Raw genomic sequence first — 9,147 nt, forward strand, 5'->3', positions numbered from 1 at the left:
AAAAAAAAAAAAAAAATTAAAATGAGGCCATTAGAGTAAGTCCTAAATCCAATCACTGGTACCCTTATAAAAATAGACACAGAGACAGACAGACAGACACACACACACACACACACACACACACGGAGAACACCACATGATGCACGTGATGATGGAGGCAGAGATCAGAGTGATTCAGCTGCCAGTCAAGGAACACTAGTGATTGCTCGCAGCCACAGAGGCTGGGACAGGGGCACGGAACAGCCCGTCCCTCAGAGACTCCAGAAGGAGCCAACCTTGCCAATACCTAGATTTCAGACTTCTAGCCTCCAGAACTGTGAGACAGCAAAATTGTGTTGTGTTAAGCCACCCAGCGTGTGGTACTTTGTGAACAAATTCAGTTCCTGGCCAGGCACAGTGGCTCAATCCCAGCACTTTGGGGGGCCGAGGCAGGCATATCACTTGAGGTCAGGAGTTTGAGACTAGCCTGGCAACATGGTGAAACTCTGTCTCTACGAAAAATCCAAAAATTAGCCAGATGTGGTGGTGCACACCTGTAATCCCAGCTACTCAGGAGGCTCAGGCACAAGAATTGCTTGAACCCAGGAGGCAGAGGTTCCAGTGAGCCGAGATCAAACCACTGCACTCCAGCCCGGGCAACAAAGTAAGACTCTGTCTCAGAAACAAAACAAAACAAAACACTCAAAAAAACAAATACAGTTCCCTTCCACAACCTAAGTCCAGACCTTCACATTCTGTGCAAGTTCCTCTTCCCAGGGCCTCTTCAAATGCAGGCCTGCCTGCAGCTCTCTGTCCTCAAATCTATCTTAACACACCAATTTCTGACTCCCAGGTCAAAAACCTGCGATGACACCTGAATATTTACATTAGTGTTTCCTAAACTTGCTTGAGATAAGGATCACTAGGATGAGAGTCCAAATTACAGGTTCACTGCTGGGCGTGGTGGCTCACATCTGTAATTCTAGCACTTTGGGAGGCCAAGGCAGGTGGATTGCTTGAGCCCACGGGTTTGAGATCAGCCTAGGCAACATGGTGAAACCCCATCTGTACAAAAAATACAAAATATTAGCCTGGTGGGGAGGTGCGCACCTGTAGTCCTAGCTACTCAGGAGGCTGAGGTAGGAGGATTGCTTGAACCTGGGAGGGCAAGACTGTCATGAGTAGTGATTGCGCAACTGCACAGAATGAGAACTTGTCTCAAAAAATAAGAATAATTATAGGTTTCCTGGGCCGCACTCCAGACTACCAGACATGAGATCACAGAAGAGGCGCTTGGAATCTGCATTTTTAATAAGCACCCAAGACAATTCTTTTCCTCAGGCACATTTGGGACACTCAGGCCTACAAGATAAAATCTGGAAGAGACTAAAGATCTTGCCTCAATGATCTCCGTAAAACGGCGCCAGCCTGCCCGTTCAAATGTCATCTCCCAAGGCTTCCCATTGTCTTTACATCCCTCCATGTGACCAGCCTGCCTCACTGTCCTCACCTTGATCAACCTCTGCTCAAACCTTTGTTCTTGCTATTCTCCTGCCCAGAACACCTCTTCCTTTAACTCCCATCATCTCGGTCTGATTCAGATGCCACAGATCTTAAAATTATTTCTAATTGTTCTGAGATGGCTTCTCAATGACCTCAGAATAAAATTCAATGTCCTTGTCATAGCCTGCAAGAGGCTGCATGATCCGTCCACAGTCAGTCTCTCTCTCTCTCTCTTTTTTTTTTGAGATGAAGTCTTGCTTTGTCGCCCAAGCTGGAGTGCAGTGGCACAATCTTGGCTCACTGCAACCTCCACCTCCCGAGTTCAAGCAATCCTCCCACCTCAGCCTCCTAAGAAGCTGGGATTACAGGTGTGTGCCACCACGCTCGGCTAATTGTTGTATTTTTAGCAAAGATGGGGTTTCACCATGTTGGCCAGGGTGGTCTCGAACTCTTGACCTCAAGCGATCTGCCATTGGCCTCTCAAAGTGCTGGGATTACAGGTGTGAGCCACCATGTCCAGCTTCAGTCTCATTTTAAGCCATTCTTCTCCTTCACTCGAAGCTCCAGGCCTGGTCAGGTACGGTGGCTCATGCCTCTACCTAAGCAGAACGCATGTGCGTGTGCACACAAGCACACACACAACACACAAACACACACTTGCTCCATTCATTTCAGTCACTGTACCCGGTTTGATCAGTTGCCAACATTTAAAAATCAGGAAGTTTCATATAAAAACGTCCAGTCTCTAACTGGATGCAGTGGTTCATGCCTGTAATCCCAACATTTTGGGAGACCAAGGAGTGAGGAGCGCTTGAGCTCAGGAGTTCCAGACCAGCCTGGGCAACATAGTGAGATCTCATCTCTACAAAAAAATGTAAAAAACTAGCCAGGTATGGTGGCACACGCCTATAGTCCTGGCTGCTCAGGAAGCTGAAGTGGGAGAATTGCTTGTGTTCAGGGTTTCAAGGCTGCAGTGAGCTATGATTGCACCGCTGTACTCCAGACTGGGCAATAGAGCAAGACCCTGTCTCTGAAAAAAACAAACAAAACCAATCCAGCCTCTCTTAAAGAATCAGATCTGCCCACTTCAAAGCCCTCCTTCCCACGCAGCTGCAGCCATATGGACTGGAGGTAAGTCCTTCCTGTGGGGCAGAAGCTCTGGTCCCCTTGAGTCCCCACCCAGCCTCTCCTTCCACCCCACATTGGTGCACTTGCTGACTGTCTGTCACCCTTGTAACCTGGGCATCTAGCCTGTGCCTGGCTCTTAGCTAGACCTCAATAAATACATGCTGAATGAATGAAAAAATACATGAATGTATTTCATACCCTCCCTCCTCCCTAAACCCCCCAGGCCACACCACTCATTTGGCCATTTAATCACAGCCTTCCTTGCAAGACTTACTAATTTGCTGCGCCACTGCCTGCCTCCTCAGTAGATATTATTAAAACACAAATCTGATTATTTCATTCCCCAGTTTTAAATGTGTGGAGTCTCCCAGCATAAACTCTGCACCATGGCCTCCGAGGCCCTTCTCAATCTGCTTCCCACCTACTTTTCCAGTCCTGATCTCCAGAGAGGGCCCCCACCCAGCACGCGCCCACACCCTACTCGCTGGCTGGGGAATACACCATGTTCTTTCCCTGCCCCCACACCACTGCCTGTGAAGCTCGTCTCCTGGAATGCCTCCTCCTCGCCGTGCCTCTAGCAAACTCCTACTCATTCTTCAGCCCTAGCGCTAAGTCACTTCACCCGTGAAACACTCCAGACCCCCCCGCCCCGGGGCAGACTTAGTCATTCTCTCTCTTCTGCTCCCACTCCTCTCCTTTCATCCCCTGGCCTTAGCACTGAGTAATAGCTTAAAATAGTAGCTGGTGCTTTCTGAGCCCTGCTGTGTGCCAGGCACCAAGTGAGCTTTATCTCCCTTAATCCTCACGCCCATCCTGAGTCCCGGCCCCCTAAACCTGCAGAAACACAAGGCTCACTTTCTCACCTCCAATGTCCCAGAGAAGCCATCTTGCTACCCTACTTTAAATTTTCTTTCTCCCTTCACTCCTCACTCCACCACCCCAGGCCTCCCATCCCACTTCCCAGCTTTATTTTCCTCCATGGCTCTTATCGCTAACACACTACATACTTAAATTCATTTATTTGCAAATGTCAGCTCCAGGATTTTGTCCTTTTTTTAAACTACAATTTCCTTAACATCTGGAATACTACATGGGGCTGGGTGTAGTGGCTCGTGCCTGTAATCCCAACACTTTGGGAAACCAAGGTGGGAGGATTGCTTGAGTCCAGGAGTTTGAGAACAGCCTGGACAACATAGTGAGATCCTGTCTTTTTGTTTTGTTTTGCTTTGTTTTTTGAGATGGAGTCTCGCTCCGTCCCCCAGGCTGGAGTGCAGTGGCACGATCTCGGATCACTGCAAGCTCCGCCTCCTGGGTTCACACCATTCAGTGAGACCCTGTCTTTACAAAAATTTAAAAATTAGCCAGGAGAGGTGGTGCACACCTGTAGTCTCAGCTACTTGGGAGGCTGGAACGTGTGCTGGAAGTAGGAGGATCACTTGAGCCTGGGAGGCAGAGGTTGCAGTGAGCTGTGATCACACCACGGCACTCTAACCTGGACAACAGGATGAGGCTCTGTCTCAAAAAAAAAGGAAAAAAAATAGACTAGTACCTGGTACATAATAGGTACTCAATCAGTAATAATAATTTTTTTTTTTTTATTTGACACAGAGTTTTGCTCTTGTTACCCAGGCTAGAGTGCAATGGTGAGATCTCGGCTCACTGCAACCTCTGCCTCCCTGGTTCAAGCAATTCTCCTGCCTCAGCCTTCTAAGTAGCTGGGATTACAGGCATGCAACACCACACCCGCCTAATTTTGTATTTTTTAGTAGAGATGGGGTTTCTCCATGTTGGTCAGGCTGGTCTTGAACTCCCGACCTCAGGTGATCCACCCGCCTCGGCCTCCCAAAGTGCTGGGATTACAGGTGTGAGCCACTGCTCCCGGCCTTATAATAATAATTTTTTTTAGAAAAAGAATAGAGACAGAGTCTCACTATGTTGCCCAGGCTGGTCTCGACCTCCTGAGCTGAAGCAATCCTCATGCCTCGGCCTCCCAAAGAGCTAGGAAACAGGCATGAACCATCACGCCCAGCCTCAATCAATAATTATTAAATCAAAGAAGGTAGATACTATTACTATCTTCATTTTACTCTGAGGAAACAAAGATTGAGACAGGTGTCCAGGGTTCCACAGCAGGATGGTGGCAGAACCACATGTGACCCCTGAAAGGTCAAGTCTAGTGCCCGCCATCTCCAGGGGGGTTTGTGGTTCCCTCTCCATGGGTCTGACTTCTCAGCTCGACTCTGAGTTCCTTGGAGGCAAGCACTCTGTCGCGTTCACATCTGTTTCTTTGATCCATGGTAGGTGCTCCAGGAATGTTTGTTGGAGCAGTCTGTCCATGGAGGGCACAGTGCTCAATGGCAGGAATCAATCCCAGCATCATTCTTCCGTTGTTGTTTTCCTTTATCTCCATGCACAACGTTATATACAGAGTTGGGGCTCATTACATACATGCTACATTAATGAATTATATTATGACAGTAGGTAATAAAAATAATTAGCAATAATGACAATAATATGTAACACTTAGGGCATCCTTACTCTCTGTTGGGCACTATCCTAAGTGCTTTGTATGTGAATTAAGACAATTCATTGTCTTATTATGCTCATTTTACAGATGAGAAGACAGAGGCTCAAAGAAGTTAAGAACTTGCCTAAGGTCACATAGTTAGAAAATGGCAGAGGCAGGACTCAACTATAGGTATCTGGCTTGAGTCATGCTCTTAATGACTGCTCTTGGCCTCTCTGAGGGATGTCTACTGAGAGGTTACCTGGTGTGAAAACAAAAAGAAGCGTTTATTTATTACACATTTCCATTTTATTTCAAGGAATTCCTTTCAAAGGCTTTGGCAGGCAACATTATTTGCTAAATGAAACCCACTAATATCTGTACCACCTGAGCCCTGCAACAATCTGGTGAGGTAGGCATTGCTGTCTACTTCTGTTTATAGAGGAACAGAGGAGAAATCTGAGGCTCTGAGTGGTTAAGGGAACAGGGTCAAGGTCACCCAGACAGCAAAGAGCAGAGCAATGACTCAAATAAATGTCTATCAGTTTAAAAAACAAAGATCTGAGTGCCTCCAAATACAAAGTTCTATCATGCAACTTAAAATTAAATAAGTAAATAGAAAGCAGCTTAGCCAGTTTCTGGCACCTGGTAGGTCTCATAAATGTTAACTATCAACTCTCTTCATCAGCACCTCCTGGGAAGCGGAAGAGTTTGGCTGATGACTGCAGCCTGTCTGTTGACCCTTTTGGAAAGATTATTCTTTTCATTCCAGTTCATCCCTGGTAATGTTGAAATAATGATCAATCTCCATTATCCCTGGAGTACCACAGAATGTTAAGAGCTGGAAGGGGTTGTGGAGATGATCTCATCAGGTCCTGCATTTACAGATGGAGAAATTGAGTCCCAGAGAGGGGTCAGAAAGCAAACCCGTGGCAGGCCAAGCCAAGGGCAAGGCTTAGGCACCATGCCTGGCACATACGGCCTCCTGCAAAGCTGAGTTTTTACCTAAAAGGGCTCTCACATCCTAAAGGCTACAGAAAACAATTCATTTGTCTCTCTGTGAGCACCACCACCCCGGCCCCACGCAAAAAGCAGTACCGTATTGTAAGCTATTAACCAGAAAATTGATCATGTGACTTAATTCCGCCTCTGCTAAAGGGCTTAAAATGCTTCGGTGAGTAGTCTGATATTCGTAAATATACACTTCAACTCTTTTTCAAAGAATGATTAACCAGTTCCATCGAGTTGGAACTTGGGCAATCAAGGAGAAAAAGAGCTGGCAAGAGAAATTTATTGAAAAAATTTTTACCAGCAATACAGATGACTTCTTGCCACCTCTTTTTTTTTTTTTTCCTAAGAGTTGGAGGAAGAAGGAAAGGAAGAAGAATCATTACACGATAACGAATTAAGAAAACTAACTGGAAAATTACAAACTCCTTTCACCTCACAAGGTAGATTTCAGACAAACATGACAGGGTGTTTGTAGAACCTAAAGACACAGAGTATTGAAAAGGAGGAGAAAGCAGGAGTGTAAACTTCACTAACTTCTTTCAGAGAGTGGAGAGGCCTGACAGTGTATGGGCATGATTATCTCTGGTAGCCCATTCTGGACTAACAATTTTGTGAACCTATAATTTAGAGAGTCCCGAATGTCATGTGTTCACCTTACTTATCTCCCTAACCCACTGAGTATTAATTCTCCCAGGCAAGGGACTAGCTTTTCAGGCCACATGTAAGTCTTGATCAGCTTTAGCTTGAGGATTTGCGGGTGGAGAGGGATGATGGAGAGAAATAAGGTTAGGGTTAGCCTTCAAATGGAAGAAACGGGAATATAATATCCTTGTCTGTGCTGATCATGCTTCTCAAGAATGGCTGAAATTCAGGCCCAGTGAACACACTTGTGGCCTTAACATCTCTCAGAATTAAAGGGTTTTCTTCCTTCACAATACCTTTATCAAATTCCAACTATTTTCCACATTTCTTCCTTATACAACCCAGGCGCACGGGTTGAAATAATTTTCCTTAGGAAATCCAGGGAGCTCTGGCCTGGCCCTCCCTCTAGAAAGGAAAGTCCAAGTAAAGAGGGATGCCACACCCGGGGAAGGGAGAGAGGATGTGACAACACCTCCAGGAATGCAGGGCCCACGCAGGTGCACTGGCACCCACGAACTTCCTTTTCAAGAGGGCCTGATAAATCAGTACTGATAACAGGAGTAAAACTCAACCACCCAACACTCACTCACACAGAACTGGGGTACTGCTCCCAGGGTGTGGCCCTGCCAATCAGGGAGAGGAGGAGGAGACCTAAGAACGGAGCTCTCTAAAGGTGGTGACATGGTTTCCAGTCCAGCCATGATCAGAGTGTGGTCTCTGGGAGTCCCTGAGACCCCTTTACGGGGGTCATTGAAAGGCCAAAACTGCTTTCACAAAACTAAGACATCATTTGTTCTCCACATTCTCATTGTCTCATGAGTATACGATAGAGTTTTCTAGAAGGGACGAGACATGTGATGACATCATCACTCTGATGACAGTTGGAATGCATGCTTGTGTATTCCCATGTTTTAGATACATCCGTTTTAATTCTAAGATAAATACTGAAACACATAACACATGAACAACGTACTTTGGGGTCCTCCATGATTTTTAATAGTGTAAAGGGGTCTTGAAAACAAAAAAGTTGGGAACTGCTGTGCTAGTCCAAACAGGGGAGTTACAGGCCCTGCAGTTTCCCTGACACGCACTTTATTTCCGGCTGAGCTTTAGTCACCTCCTATGTGCTTTCGAAGCTGCCTTGGGAGGCAGCTTGCTTATTTATTATTCAGCTTGGATTGGTGTCCTTTCCACCTGTGCTGCCACAGGTGGCCAGAAAAACCTTAAATTCCCCCATAAACGTCTGGTGACCTAAATCCTCCAGGGGGGGAATAAAATGAGATTCTCACCTTTGAACCCAGGTGAGGCAAAGAGCCTGCAGAACGGACACCCTCAGCTGTAGCACCCAGCAAAGACACATCTGAGGACCCGCTGGGAGCCAGGTTCTGCGCTACTCAATGCCAGCAAAGCACAAGCGGTCCCTGCCTTTGGGAGCTTTCATTCTAGGCTGGAGGCGGATTACTCACAAAACTCAGATGCACACAAAAATGGGAAACCTGGAACTTGTCACAAGTGCTGGGAAACAGGGGTACAAGTGTTAGGAGGCATCCGGGGTGGGAAGGGAGATGAGGGGAGGAAGGTATCCTAACCACTCTTCTTGCCACATCACAGGTTGGACCTGCCCCTCCACCTCCATTTCCCCAGCCCCCTTCCTGGCTTGCAGGTTTCAACAGCTCTTGGATTCCCAGGTCCCACAGGGAGCCCTTGGGACCTGGGAATCTCCTCCAGCCAAAATCTTCAGTCTTCTCCTCGCCTCTCCATGACCAACAGGGTCTGTGTGAAGAGAGGCCGGGCTTTGGGACGTTCAGAGAAGAGGATTCAGCGTTTTGTTGCTCTGGGACACAGCTTGGTCACTCCGGGAAACGAACACAACCTAGAGGCTGTCATTTGTAGAAACAGCGAATGGCCAAGGAATGGCGGGAGAAGGGAAGAGGAAGACTTAATAGGTTTAAAGAAAAAAAAAAAAAAGCCCTGGAAGACCGGAGTAGAGGCTGGGCCTGCAAGGAGCCTTCCCGCGCCTCAGCCCACTTTCCTTCCCTTTCGACCTGACGGACTTAGGGTGTGCAGGGTGTCTCTTCGGATAAAATCAAGCCAAGAGAGGCCTAAGCTTCTCCCCCAGCAACTGCTGCAGAGGCGGGAAAACTTGAATTTTGTAACTAAGAGTTGCAGCGGGACGCCTAAGCAACGATAAGGGGCAGTGGAGGGGCGTCGTTGGGGGCTGCAGCATCCCAAATTGGAAGCGGTGAGGGTGACCGGCGGGAACCGAACAGCCCCGCGGCGCCTCTGCAATCGGTCGCGCGGCGCATCCCATCCCCGGGCAGTGCGTGTGACTGGCGCGCGCCAAGCGGCGCGAGTCCCCGGCGGCGCCGGGCAACGAG

This window comes from Mandrillus leucophaeus, unplaced genomic scaffold, assembly GCF_000951045.1.
Source record: "Mandrillus leucophaeus isolate KB7577 unplaced genomic scaffold, Mleu.le_1.0 Scaffold428, whole genome shotgun sequence".
Classification (NCBI taxonomy): domain Eukaryota; kingdom Metazoa; phylum Chordata; class Mammalia; order Primates; family Cercopithecidae; genus Mandrillus; species Mandrillus leucophaeus.